Source organism: Tiliqua scincoides, chromosome 1, assembly GCF_035046505.1.
Source record: "Tiliqua scincoides isolate rTilSci1 chromosome 1, rTilSci1.hap2, whole genome shotgun sequence".
Lineage (NCBI taxonomy): Eukaryota > Metazoa > Chordata > Lepidosauria > Squamata > Scincidae > Tiliqua > Tiliqua scincoides.
The window spans coordinates 244780722-244801000 of NC_089821.1; the positions used below are offsets into that span (position 1 = coordinate 244780722).

General features: G+C 41.5%; 1 protein-coding gene and 1 pseudogene across 1 annotated transcript in view; both read left to right on the plus strand.

The window, feature by feature from the left end:
- The window catches only part of BABAM2 (BRISC and BRCA1 A complex member 2), a 185016-nt gene that overhangs the window by 87697 nt on the left and 77040 nt on the right, over positions 1-20279 (plus strand). The gene's annotated exons all lie outside the window — the stretch shown is intronic.
- On the plus strand, positions 17741-17857 carry LOC136637481 (5S ribosomal RNA; annotated as a pseudogene).

The following is a 20279-nucleotide window of genomic DNA, read 5'->3' on the forward strand; positions in this document are numbered from 1 at the left end:
GGATATGCCTAATAGCGTGGCCAAGATCAAACACCCCGTGGGTTGCCTAGAGGATGGCATTCCATTTTCCAGGAACCATGATGAAATTTCTAGGTGCCATGGTGACTAGGATGGAAAATGGAACTGTTCCCCACCATCAGTCTGGAGCAAGCTCCTTCCATACCTCTGCTGTTCCATGGGATATGCCTAATAGCGTGGCCAAGATCAAACACCCCGTAGGTTGCCTAGAGGATGGCATTCCATTTTCCATGCACTTTACTACACTGGCCCTGCGGCTTGTTGGCACTGGCCAGCAATGGTGTTTGCTGCCCTGAAGACAGTGAGGGGAAAAGAATGAGGGGGCAGGGCTTCCCGTTGGCTACAGTGTTGTGGGAGATAGATTTGGTTGGTGCGAAGTGTGGCAGCAATCTCAAGGAGGAGGGAAGTGCACTTGCTTAGACTTATTTTTGCCCTTCTATGAGATCAAAAGAAAGAGAGGTGTTGGAAGTATACGTTGCGTGGAGGGAGGGTTGGCAGTGGAAGGAACAGTAACCTTGTAGGGAATCAAACCCCCTTGTGAAAGGCGGATGAAGGGGAGGTTGTGAGTTGAATGCGCATGACAGGGGCTGTAGGTGGGGGAGAGGGATATTTGTTTGTAGGAGAGGTGGTGGACAATTTGTACAATTCAGAGAAGTCGTGTTGAGACTCCTTGTTGAAACATAAAACTTGAAAAACCGAATAATTTGACTCCTAAGTTTAGGTTAGCTCCTAAATCCAGAGCAAATTTGTTGAGTCCTTATACTATTCTCTTTTTGATGAAAACTTAGGGGTTCTGTCTTTTCCCCTCTCCCCTTTTTCTGTAACATTTAGATGCTGAGAAGATTTGATCTGTCCTGTACCTGAGTTGGCCCAAATATGTCCAGCTGACCTACCCTCAGAAAGCCATGCCCATGCCTGCAAGTGTGTTTAAGCTTCCCTTCTCGTAAACATCAGAGATTCCTGGGTTCTCAAAATATCAGGGAAGCCTGGGCACTTCCCACTGGAAAGCCACCCTTGTGACCCCACCTCCCCAAAACGTTCTTGTATACTAGAGTTGGAAATAACTGCTGTTCAGCACTTTAGTGAAATGTTGAAAGCTCTGTTGTCTTACCTCAAGTGACTCATCTCTTTACATAATTAATTTGAACAATGGCATCCATACACAACCCCAAATCTGTCATAGTGTACCCCATACAGGTCATATTCCAGACAAGTAAATACTAAATGCATGCACCTGATAATTGAACTTGTAGCATTTAATCAATGTAAGCACAATAATGTTTGGACAATGAGGGCTTTTTATTTCCCGTTGTCAGTTCAGCATGGCCTTTCAGTTGAATGGTCAGATGGGATATTTTTAGGATAAAAACTTATGAGAACAGAACTATTTTAAGCCCTCCTTGTCTTTCCATATTAGCACATTAGAATGACACAAGGATGCTGATGCGTTCCACAGAAGTCCTATAATCTGAACCTCATTGGTATAACTCAATGTTTGCATCACCGTTTGTATTCCAGTTTCCATGCATCATCATCATCATCATTATTAACAATAACAACAACAACAGTATTTATATACCGCTTTTCAACAGAAAGTTCGCAAAGTGGTTTACAGAGAAAATCAAACAAACAACTGATGGCTCCCTGTCCCAAAAGGGCTCACAGTCTAAAAAAGATACAAAAAAAACCAGCCTACAGCCACTATAAAAGATGGTGCTGGGGTGAAGAGGGCCAGTTACTTTCCCCCTGCTAAATAAAAGAGCGCCCACTTAAAAAGTGTCTCTTACCTAGTTAGCAGGGTAAGCATTGTATGGATATATTCAAATAAAAGAATAAATAAAAGCCACCTTTCCATTTAAGTATATGTTCAAGACAGTTTACATAAAACTTAAAAGCACTGCAAGGATTAAACTAATTTATCCAGGCATCTTATTTTCATAATGTGTATGGCATTGCTGAAGACATTTATTACATGCATTTGTGTTCCATTGTTGAATTCCATTTTGTGCTTTGGATTATCATGGGCTTTTATATGCAGTGTAAAATGCACATTGTAAAATGTGCAGTGTAAAATGTTTGCGTTTCCTCTAGTAAAAAATGAAATGTATCTGCTTATAATCTGGAAGCAGTGATCAGTTCTCTTGTCTTTAATCCATTTCTGCCCAGCCCATAGGTGCACACATTTGATCCGTGTTGTATATATGCAACGTTGGGCAGAAATGTTGAAAGCTAGATGCCATATATACAATTTCATTTTCTACATGAAACATTTGAGTACTCAAGAAGGAAATACCAAGACAAGCAATATTAGGTACCTTTTATAATAAGTAATTATAACAATCTTTTTTTTTTAATGGGTAGAGCCAGAGGAGCAAATATCAGTGCAGTGGGGAACAAAATCTGTACAAATAGAGTGAAACAGTTCTGGCTCTGCTCTGCTCTGCTGTGTGGTTTAGCAATGTCAAACTCTTCATCTTGCTGGAGGGAGCCGTGCTACTATAGTGCTTCTCTGACCTTGAATGGCCTATATACTGGGTGAAGAAGGCATGGAAATAGAAACCTGGGTCACTTAGGGACATAGCCCAGCCAGGGGAAACACATCTAGGGCCCTGCCTGCTTCTCTGTTTGCAGATGTATCCCACAGTATCTTCCCCTCTTGGTATTTTTCCAAGTTGTTTTAAAAAATGTTTACACTAATTGTTCCCTTGTGCTACTTTGGGTAGTCTTTGTTCCATATGTTGAATACTGCATGCAGAAAAATTTCTGCCTGTGGCTTGCTGCCTTGTGTACAGTTTTAAGTTTATGACCCTTTGTTCTTCTATTTGCGAATAACTTCAGCAGCCTTCAAGCATTCATCTGTGCCATTCCCTTGGAAGGTTTCCTATCTCCCTGTTATACTTGAATTTTATTTTATTTTTTTGTCTTCTTTCCTTGACAGTAATTTGGGGATTTTAAAAACCATCTTGAATAAATAGCTTTTCTAGGTCAATATGTCCTCTGGATTGGTTTCTTGTTTGCTTCCTATTTTTTCCTAATTTTATTTGATGGAGGAGGAATGAAAACTATGCTGGTATGCGAGTTACTTGTGGCCTGATCAGACCACATATTAACCAAGATAATTTACTTGGGCAAATCTTTTATGTACTATTCTGATGGCTTTTAGAAATGCTATTATAGCCATGGGGCTGTTTGATTGACATTTTGCCCATTTGGAACTTATTCCCAGTTCTCTGGAATTGCCTTTAAAATTTCCTTGTATTCTACCCTAGTTGTCGTTGCCCACCACACCCATATCATAGGCTTTTCTTCTTCAAACGTTTTTAACACGCCCTTGGGAGATGGTCGACTGTTATCCTGAGCTTTCAGAGAAAACAGAGCATGTATGGTTCCAGCTGTATACATCCAAAAATTAATAGCTGCTTTTGTAAATAATAGATGGTTTAAATGGGACCTACAGCAAAGTGTTCCGGTGTATCTCTAAATGGGAAGTGCTTCTTTCTGGGGTTCCAAGTCAACCAACAAGATTCATGCTGGCAGAGGAAAAGTTTCAGGAGATTGGAAAGGGGAAAAGACATCTTTTTTTTTTCCTTGTCACTCAGTGAGAGCTGCCCCAGATGTGTGCTATATAGCATTAGACAGGCAAGATTGGGGCTAGGCTGTCATTCCTAAATTGGAGGGTTTTATTTTTTATAAGGTGTCATTTTCCCTTTTATCTTGAAACATTCCTATGCAGTGCAGGTAAATTTTTTTTTTTGAAGCTTTACAGTACACATCATCCCCTTCAGAATACTTCCATTAAGGCAACCATTTTCAACCAGGGTGACACAGCGCATTGGTGTGCCGTGAATGGTCTGCAGGTGTACCGCAGGAGTTAGGGGGAGGGTCATTTCTTAGTAAGGCTATTGGGGGGTGTGAGCCCCCCACTGGTAGCCTGGTGTGCTTTGTCAATTGTCAAAGAACTGATGATGTGCCTTGATGATTTTAGCGCCTTGTCAGTGTGCTGTTAGATGAAAAAGGTTGAAAATTGCTGGAGTAGGGGCTTCAGCAGACCTGCTCAGGCCTCTCTTTCTCTGTGCTTAAGAACCTTTAACATTCCATAGTATGTATTTAGATGCTACTGTCTTATTTTTGGGTGACCCTATTTCTCTTAAAAACTCTTGAGCACTTGTTCACCTGAATTTGCTATTAGGAAAGGTGATGATGAAAGCAGAACAAATAGTTATAGAGCACCAGCTTTTCTGTGTCTAGGTCAGCAACTTAGTCACTGAACTATGCTAGTTTTAATAGCAATATGTCACAGAAAAAATAGGTGGTGGGTGCTTTTTATGTTAGAACTCTGAGTTTTATTGACTTAGTCATTTGCACACACCTCAGTGAATGGTAGGTCTCAACGTTTCCATAACAGGGACCAGGGAAGGGGGGAGAAGAACAGTTTGATTATAGAAAATGCATAGATAAACCCACCCTACTGGTCTGTGTCAATGGAGAAAAAATTCTCTTCATCCTTGGGGCGACTCATTAAGCATTTGAAGCCTTTAGTAGAGTCTTTGAGAAAATATTAAGGCCCTCATAATTTTATGATGTTTAAAAAATTATATTCTCTCCAACTGACTTTTGTTTCAATAAGCAGCTAAATAGCTGTAGTTCAAATGTGTTATATTACAATCGTAATGTAAACCAGTGAAGCCATTCTTTCTTGCAGTAGTCTGTGAGAGTTGAAAAGAAGGCCTTTCCTCTTGTAGTCCCCTGATTTTACAGGGGTAGGCACAGGAGGCTGGAGATGGAAGGCTTCTCCCTTTTGTTTGTGTGCCAAACAGCAATAGGTGGGGAACAAACATTTGCACAAGCAATAGTTTGGATACCGTCCTTTGACTGGAGGTACTGTCAGTATGAAGATGACACCCAGCTCTTTCTGTGTTTCATCAGACTGATGGAGGTGTTGAATTGGTGGATTAGTAAAAGACTGGATGGAGGCCAAAAAATTCAGTCCTGATAAGGCAGAGGTTCCTTTGATAGGAACCTCACCTACCAGGGAAGTGGTGTTTTAACACATTCTCTTCAGTGTTGTACTTGCCCAAAAGGATTGGGTTTATTAGTGGGGAATGCAAATAGATCTGACAATAGGTAGCCCACACATTATTTGTGGTACTCAACACCTTTTATGAGCTAAGGTTAGAAGCACCTGCTCAATCCTTTCCTGGTCACAGCCAGCCAGTCACATTTAGTCATGTTTTGGTGGACCTCAAGATTAGACTGCTACAGTGTATTCTGTATGAGGCTACATTTTGAAGACTGCTCTGAAACATCAGTACAAAAACAACAGTGGAGCTACTAACTGCAACTGGCTATTCTGAGCAGATCTCACTCATGCTGAACAGCTGCAGCAGTTGCCAGTTGCTGCTCGGCATAACTCAAAATGCTTCTTGCTACCTGTTATGCCCTAAACTGCCTATGGCATGGCTATCCAAAGGACTGTGTTCTACTATACCAGCTTCCCCAAGCCTTTAGTGGTTGACAAGTGGTGCTTAGGACACAGGGGTTTATCAGTCATAGCACCTTGCATGCGAAATGCCAACTGACAGCCCAATCCTGAGCTGTCCAGGGTGCCCAGGCTTGGTGGCACCGAGAAGGGCTGCTGCCAAATCCTGCATGCCCCAGGCTACCATGGGAGGCACCTCAGGAAAAGGGGACTTTCGTCCCCTTCTCCCAGGTAAGGTAAGCAGCCCTGCAATGGGGCTACTCACTTTACCGCTGACCTTTTGGTCGGCGGTAAAGGCACTCGTATAGGGCGCGGAGCCCTCCATGAGCGCCTTGGATGCTGCAGAGCGGAGCTCTGCAGACCCACCTCCCTCCCTCCCCAGCATGCCTCCCCCACCCTCCCTCTGCCCCCCACCAGCCTCCCCCACCCCTGTCCCCACCCCCACTTACCATACTGCGGCTCGGCGGTCTGGGAAACCGCCGAGCTGCGGAAGTTGTGCAACCGCCCCGCACTAGCCCAGCACCGGCCAGTGCTGGGCTAGCATAGGCGGGAGCTCGGCAGTAAGGCTAGCAAACGTGCCATAGCAACAGTGCTTGGTGGCACGGAGCCATGTCGCCGAGCACAGGATTGGGCTTGGAGATATCTTTTTGGCATCAAGTGAAAACTTTTATCTGCCGAGGCTTGTTTTGTAACTGGTTTTAGGTTGTGATCTTATTGATGATGATTGTTTAATTATTTGTTTTTATTTTGAATTTTATTGCTTCTAGATTATACATTGCCCTGGGAATCTTATACTGAAGGCCAACCTATTTATTTATTTTAAAATACTTCTGGGCTGCCTTTTGTTCCCAATAAAGGGACCACAAAAAATGGCTTGACATCAATAATACTAAAAGAACCCAGAATCAAAATATTCAGAGGCCAAGCAGGTAAATGAAGCTACAAAGAACCAAAGGCATTAAAACCAAAGGAAACTCTAAACAAGCCAAATGAAACAAAAAGGTCTTAACGATCCACTTAAAAGTGATCAGCATGGGTTCACAGAGAAAGGAAGCTTTGTAAGCAGGAGGTTGCCACTGAAAAAAACTGTCTTTTGTCTTCTCATCCTCCATACCTTGGCCAGGGGTGGGAAGCAAAGCAGGGTCTCTGATGATGACCGTGGTGTATAGTAAAGAAATGATTGCTAAGGCATATTCAATTCAGGTCTCCTCTGTCCCTGGGATCTGTGTTTTAAACTCCACATTGGCAGTTCATAGAACAGTTGATGGTCTATGATGATGAATATGATTATATTTATGAATTTGTTTGTCCTAAAGTGCTGTATAGCCATGTCAGGAGAAAGGTGAAGGAAGTGAACAAAATGGAAGAGTGTACCTTTTGGAAGTGATTTGGGTAGTCTAATATGGGTTCCCCACTTATGTTTTCTATCTTTACGACTCGGGTTCTCTAAATCCTGCCCTTGCATATATTTTCTTTTTTGTTGTGTGTGTGTGTGTGTGTGTGTGTGTGTGTGTGTGTGTGTGTGTGTATGTGTGTTAGGCCCTTGTTTTTAATATAAAATACATTTCTCCTGGATACACCGCTAATGATCTCATTCTCACATCTCTTAATTCTCTAGAAGCAGTTATTCAGTGCTGCAAGGAAAGTCGTCATAAATGAATACGACTACTTCCGTGTTGCACTGAACAACTGCTTTCAGAGAGGCCATCTAACCATAGCTTGAAGGGAATGGGGATTTTTTTCCCAAGTCTTGTTTTTCCTGTAAGCACAGTACACAAGTTCCTGTTGGATGCAAAATTTCTTCTTTATTTGTCAGTGCCTGAACAAAATTTATATCCTGTCTATGTTTCTTTAGACGAACCAGTAAGTGAAGATCACCCCACCAAAACTTTAGGGAAAACAACTCTTGGTGACCGTATCATATAATTATAAAGGCAAGGCAATTACCCAACTAGGACAACTAATACCATGAGTCATCAGAACTCTCCAAAATACTGAGCACTTAACAATAATTCCTGACAAGTATATAGGCCATGTGCAAAGATGATCCTATACTTCAGTTAACACTGAATGTATGTGTTGGTTTCTACTTACCTAGCATCTGCAGTCTGGACTATGCTGGTACATCACTTAAGGCAGGGGTGTCAAACCCGGTTCATACAGAGGGCCGAATAGCATACATGATGCCTGCTAAGGGCTGGAAGTGATGTCATTAGGCAGGAAGTGATGTCATTAACCAGGTCTTAACCAAAAATAAGCACTTTTTCTCACTTAGGAACTCATTAGGCCCTGATTAGGCAGGAGGTCTGGTCTAGAGGGTTGAGCCTCCATTTGCCTGAAGATAACATCCGAAGGTTGCCAGTTCGAGGCCACCGGCACCGTGCGACCTTGAAGCAGCTGACAAGCCGAGCTATTCCATCTGCTCTGAGTGTGGGAGGATGGAGGCCAGAATGTGCGACCAGATCAAGAAAGAAACATCTGAATGTTGTGGTTTCTTGAAAGATAGAAACTTTCTTTCAAATTGTAAAAATCCCTACGGGGATTTAAATTGCCTGCCTATGTAAACCGCCTTGAATAAAGTCTAAGGAGAAATCTGAGGACCAAGAAAAGCGGTATAGAAATACCTGTATTATATTATATTATTATATTATATTAGCTGCAAATGACTGAAGAGAAAATACACAAATCTTGATAATATTTCAGGATATGGGAGAGACCAATTTTCATGTGGACTGCCCTTTCAGCAATAACTCCTTAGGACTGTTCAGCAGCTGAGAGCCTGAGGGCCGGATAAAAAGCTTCCGCAGGCTGCATCCGGCCCCCAGGCCTTATGTTTGACACCCCTGACTTAAGTTTTTTTTTTCTTTTATTTTATCTTCTAGAATTCAGTTTTTTATAATTCCAAAGTTCAATGAATAGTTGCTTTAAAATCTTTTCATTTAGTAACACAGTTTGCCTACTGTTGGACTTTGGTGGTCCCTTAAAATAAATGCAGTTTGTCCATTTCTGTTATGCGATGTTCTGATGCAGAACATCAAATTGGACATACTACGTAGGTTGTGTTTTATATTACTTCCACTTGTGTAAGAGGAGTTTCAAATGTGGATATTATAGTGCAGGCGTTTTGCATGCAGAAATCTAGAATCCTGGCTTGACTTTGACTTTGAAGCTTGTGCAATATGTTTTATAGTATATCACACAAAAATATCTGATGCCTCATTGTTGCACAGTTAGTTCCACATGCACTGCTTTGGATACAACTCCCTTACCTCATATTTTGAAACATATTTCTGGGTCAGTGTATGAAACTTTACTAATACAGGAAAGCTAGAGTTTTCTGAATTTCAGTAAGTGTAAATAGCTGCAGTTTGCACATCTGTGGCTCATCTGTACCAGACCAGCAAAGAATATTTGTTATCTGTTGCTGACTCCAGCACTATTCTATTTCCAGATACTGGGAGGGAGGATTGGTCAAATTTCTGAATCTTAGATTGGTATGCATTGCTGCTTTCTAGCTATCATTAGGTTAAAACATTGTTTAGGACAAAATGTTAAGAGAAGAATAAAGAATCCTATAAAGAATACAATAAGGTTACACAGGCCAGCACAAATTTTGCTTCCTTAATCACTGCACCAATTCCTGGGTATATTTGGGGTTACACCATGCTTACACCATGGCTTACACCATGGCTTCCTCATGAGGAAGCTGCTTGAACCATTCACTAAAGAGGCTATGCCGTGTCTCCAAAACTAGATGTGATAGGGCAAAACGGATGCCGTTTTTGGAATCAGCACCCCAAATTCATATCAAACCACCATAAAGTTTGGGAAAAACATTTCTGACCCTCAGTCTTGTAGGCCTATGTTATCACAGCAACCAAATTGAGGGGTGGGAGAAAGTGTTGAGTTTTGTTTGTGTAGTTCATTAAATCATGTTTTTTCAGCTGCTTATGAATAATTATTTGGGTATACTACTCAGTAACATACCTGCGGGAAGCAAAGGGCGCAAATGCCACAGGCATCAGGCTTGAGGGTGGTGCCATGCTGCCAACCACTCCCCTGGCAGCACACTCCTGGCAGCTGTCAGCACACCAATCTGAGGGCCACCCCCAGAACATGTTCTGAGGCTGGGGAAGCCACATGCTGCCTCCCTGGCCTCAGGACGCCCTTTGTGGGCCAAAAACTGCCACTTCCGATTTTTGGCTGAAAACCAGAAATGTCAATTTTTGACCTCCAGAAGACCTTACAAGGCCTTCAGAATGCCTGGAAGGGGGGAGGCAGTTGGCAAGGGGGCAGCACATCCAAGTGGAGGTTGCACCCCTGGGGGTGTGCCTTAGGCCGTTCAGTAGTCAGGAACACCACTGATACTACTAGTCTCTTTTTCCTCAGGTGGCCTAAGTACAGGTAGTGTTGAATCTTAGTCTGGTAGAACCATATCCTTTGGATTACATGTGCCTTTGGGTTTATTTTGCTGTATTTTTTTTACCTTCTATTATTTGAGCTTACTAAAGGTTTGTGTGGGTGGAAGACAGGTCTTGTGGTGGTGGTGGTTTTTGCTTTAGTGTTTGGAAACTTAGGGCAGATTACATTACTGTAATTAAGATATAACATGGCCCATGGTGTTTTGGTTTTGCTTGCTAAATAGTATACAGGTGATGTAAAATGGGGCAAAACCTTGCGGGGGGGGATATAGGGTGTGTATCTTGTTTTTAGACTTTCACTCCCATTGCAGTTCCAATTTGATTTGCATCCCCCATCACACTGTTTTTCCTAGATAAAATTCTAGATTTGATTAGAGCAGGGATGGACAAATCCTGGCCCATGGGCCATTTGCAGCCCTTGGTGACCCATATTCCGGCCCTCAGGGAGCCCCCAGTCTCCATTGAGCCTCTGGCCCATTGGAGACTATTGGAGCCTGCACTGGCCTGCAACTGCCAGTCATGACCACCAGACACTAGCTGCAGGCTGAGTTAGAGCAAGGCCTTTTATAGTCTCCATGTGAGAGATGATGTGGCCCTCCTGCCAAAATGTTTGCCCATCCCTGGATTAGAGGGATAAGGGCTCTCAGTGGAGAGAGCCAATTCATTTTTTCCAATGAATGAAACCAATAAAAATAGCATTTAAAGAGAGATTCAAACCAGGGCAGGAGCCAAATGCTACAGCCACCTTACTCTCTGCCACACTGCATTGTGTTTCATACTGTGTCCTGTTTCCCCCCCCCCCCATGCTATAGGTTGAGTCTCATAATTCAGGAGGGTTGGGTTCTATTCCCAGAACTCACATGGATAGCAAAAATCGCATTAAAGCAAATTCATTTAAAAAACAGTCCCTTTGCTAAGCTATTTAAAAACAACCTTATTGACCTTTTTGATGTAAGGCAGAGTCATTAGGCAGACAATCCATCAATCTCTCTCTCTCCAGATGCTTAGAAAGGCTTCACTCTCAACCAGCAAGCTCTCCCTTCACCCTGAGCACAGTGCTGGGAAAGATTGTAAAGGGATTATCTTTCTTTCACGTTCTCAAGGGGAAGGGAGGGGTCACTTGCCTTGGAGTGAAGCTGTTCTGAGTGCCTGAAAAGAGAATGATTGATAGATTCTCTCGCATTAACAAGGCTATTGCTAAAGGATTTTTTTCCTTTAATTTAAAGGGCCCTTCTCATTGCATTGAGATAAAACCACAGGTGAAAAATTTGTGAATAATTAGGTTATACCTGCATTTAAAAGAGAAAAACTTCAGGCTATAGTATGCCTCATTTTAACATATTGTTTGGCCCATACTGGTTCCCCAAATTCATTTGCTTTGCATTTGATTTTACAGATTAGTCTTTTATGCAGCCACCCACATTGTGATAGACAGCTCTGAATGGGAACTGTGTTTACCTTTCAGCAAGGCAACTCCCAGATTTATAAATATATATTTAATTATCCTTGAGATGATAGGACTTGTTAATATTTGTGAAGCTGAAGTTTATTGCTTGAACATGTCCTGGATGTGATGTACTGAAGTTTTTCTTAGCCTGGTGCTTTCTGCATGCTCTTCAATGGTTTAGTCTTCCCCTTTAACAGGTTGGGAGGGGGGATACTTTTCTGCAGGTACAAAAGAAGGATGCAATTCTTCTGCAGTAACAGTTTTATTTTTCACGGAAAGTTTTAAGCAGTTGTTTAATTTTTCCGAGTCAACATTAAGCACTAAGTTTACACTCCTGTACACAATGGAACTTATTTGGCAGTAAGCCTTATTGAGCACAGTGGGACCTTCTTCTGAGCAGGGATGCCTCGGTTTGTACAGTAAGTCAGATTGGTTTCAAAGTACTTGATTTATAAGATTTGAAAGTATTTTACTTAGAGCTCTGGGCATTTATGTTGGTTGTAGAAGGAATCTTTTGGTTGATATCGTTTTACACTTCCAGACCTCCAGCACTATATGATGCTGTTAAAATGTATTTCACCGGTGACAAAATACATAACCATAAAACAATTCAGTGCATACAAGCCAGAATAAATAACTGCTGTTAAAGTGTATTTAATAATAGAGCATCAAAAAGCCCTACCTCTAAATAAACAAAATCTATTCTAAACGCTAAGAGCAGTCCTAAAGAGATGTGTTGTTTCCAGTAGCTTTAAAGGGAGGTGCCTTGACACACCTTGGGCAACTTGTTTCAGAGTCCAAATGAGTCCTGCAAACTGGTCAAGTAAGAATATAGTTATTTCTGTTTTTATGAGAAGAAGAATGGCAGTTCTTTTAGTACCATTCCTTGGCCTAATAACAGCTTTCTTCTGCCTGTCATAATAGAAGGATGGTGTATGTTTATTAAATGTGTCTCCCAAAACCAATTCCTATTTTAGATCAGTAAGTAATATGGTGTTCCATTTTCACCACCAGTGACAAGAAGATGATTAAACAATGGATCCTATCAAATAATTCCCTCTCCATCTGTTCTTTCCTTCTTCTGACTGTGTTAGACCAGTATCCTCTTCTGCCTGTGTATGTATAAATAAATAAAATACTTACACACACACTTTTATCCTTGTCACATCTGTGTCATTTGTAATTTGATGCTCATGTTCTTGGAAAGAGCTCTGCTTTGGATCACTGTGCAAAAATAGGCATAGTCATGATTTTAAGTCCATGGGAAAAAGACTTCAGAGCTTAACAGGCCTCTGAGCCCTGTTAATGAAAATGGTTTCTGAGTCCTAAACAGCAGGACGTCCTTGAGTCATGTGGCAGCATATACTTTCTTAGGAAATGGATTGATCTCCAATTTAGTCTGTCAGGTAACTGTTCTGTGGAATACTTAGTTTGTAGTTGTCATATGTTACTTCAGTGTGAAAAATGCTGTGAGAGTTTATGCTTTTTTGTTTTGAGAGTTTGGGGGAAGCATTCACAATTCACAATTGGACTGTCTGTGCTGATTGCTTATCCATGTTCATTAAGTAAAGAAAACCATAGGGGTCAGTTCTTTTTGTGCCCGTCTTGGCATCACCCCATATCAGTAGTTAGCCCCTTTCAGAGCCATCAGAAACAGAATGTATTGCTGTTAAACCATTTCTTCCTGAAAAGCCACTCTGTATTCTGCAAAGCAACAGGCAATCAAGATCGCATTTAAGATCAGAGGAATAGGGATGCTTTTTCTAATTAAATTAATAACATAGAAACTGTTGCTAACCTCCCATTTTACCTCTTTATGCTACTCTGCTTGTGGGGTCTTTAAGGATGTTAGTTGATTTTTGTGCCTTTCTTCAAAATATTTCTGGCAAATGCCAGTACAAAAATGCTTACACCCTTGTTCACCTTCCTTTTGCTCCTTCCATGATGCAGGAACAGTTGTAAAAAAAAATGCTTAGTAACCTACAGAGTTGTGATGTGGGTGTACTGGCTGCCGCAGTTTTTAAGCCACAGTTTTTAAAAGATTTTTGCCTTGCTTCTCAAAACTGTTTTCATTTAGTTTTTGGACATAACGTTTTTGAACAGCGCAATGGCCATTGAGCAGCATCTTGTATTCAGTAAGATGAAATCCTTTTTGTTAAATAGGTAAAGCTAAAAAGAAACAACTATAGTGTGGCAGTTATAGTTGAAGAAAAATATGAGATGTTCTTTTAATTATATAATGCAGCATACATAAACACTTAAGAAATATTTGCGTTTGTCACCAAGAGGAATTGATCTCATTGTGTGACTTTACAGTAAAATTGTTTTTCTGTACAGTAACATTGTTTTCTGACTAAGCAACACCTGTGTTTAGCCTCCAAAATGGGACAAACCTTTGGAAAATCCATAATGCATATTTGTCCTGAAATGCCTTGAAATTGATCCTGATGTAAATGTAGCAGGCAATTCTTCCATCCTGACTATAGATTGGCCCTAAGAATCCAAAATGCAAACCCTCATAGGTGTGCTAAGCCTTACTACAGCATATGACCACCATTGTTATGCAGCCTGGCATCGTTTGGGCTGCCTTTTTATTGTGTGAAGACACTGTATTTTATTTATTTATTTACCACATTTCTGTTCTACCTTTCTCCCCCAGAGGAGAAATTAGAATGTGTTTCTACATGAAAATATTGAGACCTTAAGGCCACTGTCACCAGAAAGCAGTGTTCACCAATCACATATTATAAACAAAATGTCACATCATTTCACTAGGTAGTATTGATTTGTTTCAAAATTCCTTGATCATTTGTCTTACCATTCCAATGAGGAATGGTAAAATCTGTCTCAGGTTTTGTTTTTGGCAAGATATGATGGAACCTGAGAGAGGTTGACAGATGTCAAGTCCTGCTAAATACTTTCTGGACTTGCATCAGAATTCTGCATATATTTTGCCAGAGCAGGAACCTCTGAATTTACCTCTTCATTTTGGCCAAATTTTTTGGGGTGATTCTATTCATCAGCTGTGTATTTGTTTACAATATGTATTTGTCTTGGTTTCCTGTTTATTTCAGTCTTCGAATATGTTTGGATTTTATAGCCAACCATGCTAAATGCTTAAGCTATATGCAGGCATTTTTGCTATGAAAGCGAAATATATTTGTATCACTAAAGTTACTGAGTTCCTGTTATGCCATCTGCAGACACAATTGAATGAGAACAGAGGTCCTGAGCCCTTGATAATTTGGCTCTACTAATTACTTCCACAAATGAAGGAATACAAATATCCAGTTTGCAATACAGCTTTCAGTGACATGGAAGGTTGTCAGTAAAGAATTTGCAATTACTGTTTATTTTTCATGTATTTATTTGTAACACTGCCAAGTTTACTTTTATCTAATAGTAATGCGCAATATCTTGTTTCATATGGTGCACTACAATCTATTTTATATCTATCCTTTCTCCCTTAAAAATGGGTTTGGTGGTTGAGCAGTGTGTTCAAACTTTAAACATATGATTATATTGCAAAATATTCATGCAAATGTTCATATTGATACCTCAGTGTTCAAGGGAGTGTATATTAACTTCACTATAGTGAAGTTGCACTATAGTGTATATCAGGGGTGCTCACACTTTTTTTGGCTCGAGAGCTACTTTGAAACCCAGCAAGGCCCGGAGATCTACCAGGGGGGAAGGAAGCATCTGACAGACACCCCCTTTAATATATGGAGCCCCTGCTGGAGTCTAGTCAGTTTCGTCAGTTTTGTTGCTGCATGCCTGAAGAGCAGCTAAAGTGTCAGTTTCAGTGTCAGTTTAGCTAAATATGTCAGTTTCATCTACTGACTAGACGAAACTGACATATTAACAGTTTGGAGAGACAGGGCTCCGCGATCTACTCATTTTGCCTCGCGATCTACCGGTAGATCGCGATCCACCTATTGAGCACCCCTGGTGTATATTAACCATTCTTATCCTTCAGAAAAGCATGGGATTTAAGCTATGGTTGAACTTAAAAAATTCAACCTTAGCTTAATGTAGCATTAAGCTACATTCAGAGTAGCATCCTTAATGTTCATACCAACATGCATTCCAACATCTGTCTTCAGTGCAGATAGTTTTGTCACCCGTTTTGCATCTTTCCTTGCCCACTTGAAATTGGGTATAGAAGTTGAGTGGGGTTTGAACCTGAAATGCAGAATAGTGTCTTGAACATTCAGTATTCATTCTGCTTCCTCATTCCTCTTAAAGTTGTAAGCAGGAGTCAAGCTGCTATTTCAATTTGAAATGTAGAATTGTGTCCCGACTGTATATTCAAAATTTCATTTTGACGTCTTAGCATCCAAGAGAGTTGTCATTTTGCAGGCACATGAAATAGAAGATGACTGATTAAACCAAAGTCTTAGTTTCGGCCTTTTGACTTGTACGTTTGGGATGATGTCACAGCCAGAACGGTAGTGTGGTTAGTATGTCGGACTAGGACAACAGAGACTCAGGTTCAAGGCCCTGTTCAACTGTGAAGTTCACTGGGTAACCTTGCGCCAAGCACTATCTTGTATTGTAACCTACTTCACAGACTTGTTCTCAGGATAAAATGGAGATAAGATGAATCATGTACACTACCCTGAACTACTTGGACAGGTGATCCTAGTAGTAGTAGTAGTAGTAATAGTAGTAGTAGTAATCCTACTACTGAGGACAGGTGGATTATAAATGTTGATAATATGCAGCTATCGGCCTTATCAAATCTATATTCTTTTTTTTGTCAGGGGCAAATATAGTGGTGCTTAACCTTTTCCCACCCTAACTTTTGGGCTGCAACTCTAACACACTCCTCTATACAGCAAACAGCTTTTCTCTTCCATCATCCCATAGAGCAGTGTTTCTCAAACTGTAGATCGGGACCCACTAGGTAGGTCATGAACCAATTTCAGGTGGGTCCCCATTCATTTCAATATTTTATTTTTAATATATTAGACTTGATGCTACCATGGTATGTGATGCATTTGGGGAAGTACAGTGCAGACCTGTACTTTTAACAAGCTACTATGTATATTCTTTTAACAATGATAGTAAATGGGACTTACTCCTGGGTAAGTGTTGGTAGGACTGCAGCCTAGAATTGTTAAATATTTTCCTGCTTGATGATGTCACTTGCGGTCATGACATTACTTCCAATGGGACCTGACAGATTCTGATTCTAAAAAGTGGGTCCCAGTGCTAAAGGCAAGAGAACCACTGCCATAGAGGAATGAGAAACGTAGGGAGGTTGGTCATGGAAGAAAGAATAGCTAAGCACCTCACCCTCTCCCTTCTGCCATATCTCTGTATGGAAGTGCTCCTCCTCAAAGCTATTTTCAGCACAATTCTATGCCAGGGAAGTGCTGGCAGTCTGTTTGCTGCCCCAGTCACAGCTGTTGTGCAAGTGCCTTAAGGCACTGCCACCAGCAGGGAGCATGTGGCACTGGTAGGATGCCAGCAACAGTGAATGCTGGGTCTCTGCACTGGCAGGATGCAGAAGAGGAGCGCCACTTGGTTATTGTCCCCACCGGCAGCCGGAAGATTTTTCAGGTGGGGGAGGGTAGGGGAAGATGGGGAGAAGTCGAAACTGAATGGAGGGTGAGTGGACCAGAAGGTGGATCGGGCCAGGAAGGGGGTGGGGACAGTGGCAGAGACTGCCACTGGATCTTATCCACCCCTCCCAAACCTCAGAGCCCAACATGGATCTCCTTGATTCTGCACCAGCTAAGTAGCTGGCGCAGATTCAGGTAGACCCATTGGGGCCACTGAAGTTCTACACAGAGTAAAGGAACCAATGTTACCTCACCCCAAGGAGTCCTCTGGTTGCTGCTCTGAACCCAAGGATACAGTGAAGGCCATTTTGGCACTGTTGTAGCCCACGCACCAGGGAAGCATAGGATTGGGCTGCCCATTTACTTGGTCACTAAGGTTTTACTGCACATATGAAAAACATGTTGTTTGTTTCTTAGTCTACAACAAAGTATTTCTTTTCTTGTTCTTTCCCCCTTTTCTTATGGTTATATTTCCTTGAAAGGTGTGTTTTATTAGTTAGCATTCTTTTAGGTAAGAATAGACAAAAGGCACATTCTTCTCGACAGTATAGATCAGTGATTTTCAACATTTTTCATCTCACTGCACACTGGCAAGGCACTAAAATGGTCAAGGCACGCCATCAGCTTTTTGACAATTGACAAGGCACACTGTGCTGTCTGTGGGGGCTCACATCCTCCAGAGGTCCTATTGATAAATGACCCTCTCCCAAATTCCTGTGGCACACCTGGGGACCGTTCGCTGCACACCAGTGTGCCACCACATAGTGGTTGAAAATGGCTGGTATAGATTATAGAAGTCCTTATTGGCAGCAACTGTTACCCTGCACATGCCCGATCTTGTCTGATCTCGGAAGCTAAGCAAGGTCAGGCCTGGTTAGTACTTGGATGGGAGACCGCATGGGAATACCGGGTGCTGTAGGCTTATACCATATTCTTTCGAGACTGAAGGTTGCCGACCATATATGGTAAACTCTGTGGTGTGCATCCTTCTGTCTCCAGCAGGCCCAGCTAATTTTACAGACTTTGCTGACACATTGTATGTTGTTCAACCGACTAGCATTTACTGGTGGTTGTTGGTCCAATGAGTAATGAGTATGGCTTATTTTCTGAAGTTAATTTTCATTTTCTGTTCTTTTGATCTCATCATAGTAGCTCGGTCTTTCATTATAGTGTCTCTGATGTTTCAAATTCTCTTTCAAAAATATGTTATGCCACATAAATCGCAATGGCAAGGATTATGTCGGTCACCTCTTTATGATGATGGTTAATATGATCCAGATACAATAGCCATATATAGATATTCCTAGATGGCAGGGCTCAGATGCAGAAAATTATTATATTTTCACTGAATGAAGCAACCAGTCTCATGCACTTTATATATCCCTTCACTTCTGCCCGACACATCCCAGAATGGATTGGGCTCTACATATTTGGGAGGCAGTCTTCTCCCATATTTTCTCAGAATCTCTACACTTCACAGGGCTCTCCATGCCATCAATCTGCTGTGTTCATGTAACATAGTCATGGCTGCCCAAAAATTATAGAATGTCTTACAATTTGACAGTTCCTTGGAAACTCACCAGAGGATCGTTTTAGTCAATGTGATGATAACTTGGGGAGGGGGCATGTTGGAATGTTACATAATGTGTATTTTAGGATATTTTTTCTAGTGTTGTAAATTCGTCCTTATCCCTCAGTGTGATATGAGCTGTAATGCAAAACATGTAACATATAATCTTTACTATTTGTAGTTCAGTATTTCTGGGTATCAGATCTCAGATATCCAAATCATGTTTCATCAGCAAACCATTTGTTAAAAGGATCAAGTTGTTTCCAACATTGATCATTGGGAACTGGAATGCAGTGGCAATTTGTTCTTTACACTCTTGTTGAGTGTTTCACTTTTGATTTGCAAGTTTAATATAATCTGTATTGCAATTACTTCACAAGATACCCAGGTTGCTGATCACAAAAGTGGTTATTGTGAAACAGTGAGCTCAAATATAAATCTATTAATCATTGTGACTCTTTTACATCAAGGTAAGTGAGGGAACTTCGATCGGTTGTGGCTTCATATGCTCTCCTTGTTCACTTCCTGCTCTCCTTATTCTCTTCCTGCTCTAAATTGTTGAGCACAGGTACTTATCTGTCTCACTCCACCCCAGAAATACTTTGCATTTTAGAGGTGAGTGCAAATTCCTGTATGGCAGGGCTTTTCAAACTGGGGCGTCGCGACGCCCCAGCCTGCAGGTCCTGGCCCCTGCCCCCTTAAGGCTCCCCACAGCAGTGAAAGTGAATGCGGAGCAATTGCAACCCCACAATCGCTCCGCATCCACTTTCACTGCTTCAGGGAGCCCTGCTGCAGGTCGCGCTGGGCTCCCCTGCACCCCTGGGAGGTTGCAGGGGCTTGGGTATGCCTTCCCCCTCCCCTTTTGCCTCCCCCCTCCCACCCACGCAAGAACTTAGTGGCTCTCAAACTCTCCCAGAGAGTTTGAGAACCACTGCTGTATGGGATTGTATGTAGTGGTAGTTCATGTACAGAAGAGCCAGAAACTATGAAAAGAGTGCCATAATTATCTAGAATTCTTATAATGATGAACATGAAATAAACAGAGCATCCCCTATGCAGAAACCTCTCCTTCATATAACCAAAAAGGAACTATAGTTATAGGTAAGACTATGGCTATGACCATGTTCCACAAAGGCTCCTGACATTGATGTACAAGCACTCATTAAGGTTCAGTTGTTCTTCCTTTTGACCTTCAATTTTCCTACAGGAAAAACTATAGGAAAATGGCACATGCATGCATATTCATCATTCCTTCTTTTCAGTTATTCCAGGAGGGAAACATGAGGAAGCAGTGGTATTGCTGCATGCAATATGTTTGGGGCTTGGGACTGGTGGGCAAGGAATAGCCAGCTGTCATGTGGCAGACAGGTGGTTCTTCGGTCAACAGGCCATTCATGTGCAGTGGCTCATGATGGGAATGAAGACACTGGGCTAAATCCAAAAGGGTTTTTGCTGGAGGGAGGGAATCTTTAGGGTACAAACTATTTTATTTTTATTGTCTGTATTCACACTGTCATTTTAGCAACTGGCAATTCTATCTTATGTGAATTTGCCCAAAATGATTTTGATATTCAGATGTTTGACCCAACATTTTCAAACTATAAAACAATAATCTGAGAGCACATGTTGTTGTTATACGGTGATCATCATTACTCCATCACATCCTTTGTTGCAATCCAGCTAATAGGAAGATGCATGAGAGCACATGCTCTTTTTTCATAGATGTAGTGTTTGTTCAGCTCCACCCCTGATGTTTTGGCTAGAACTAAGGCAC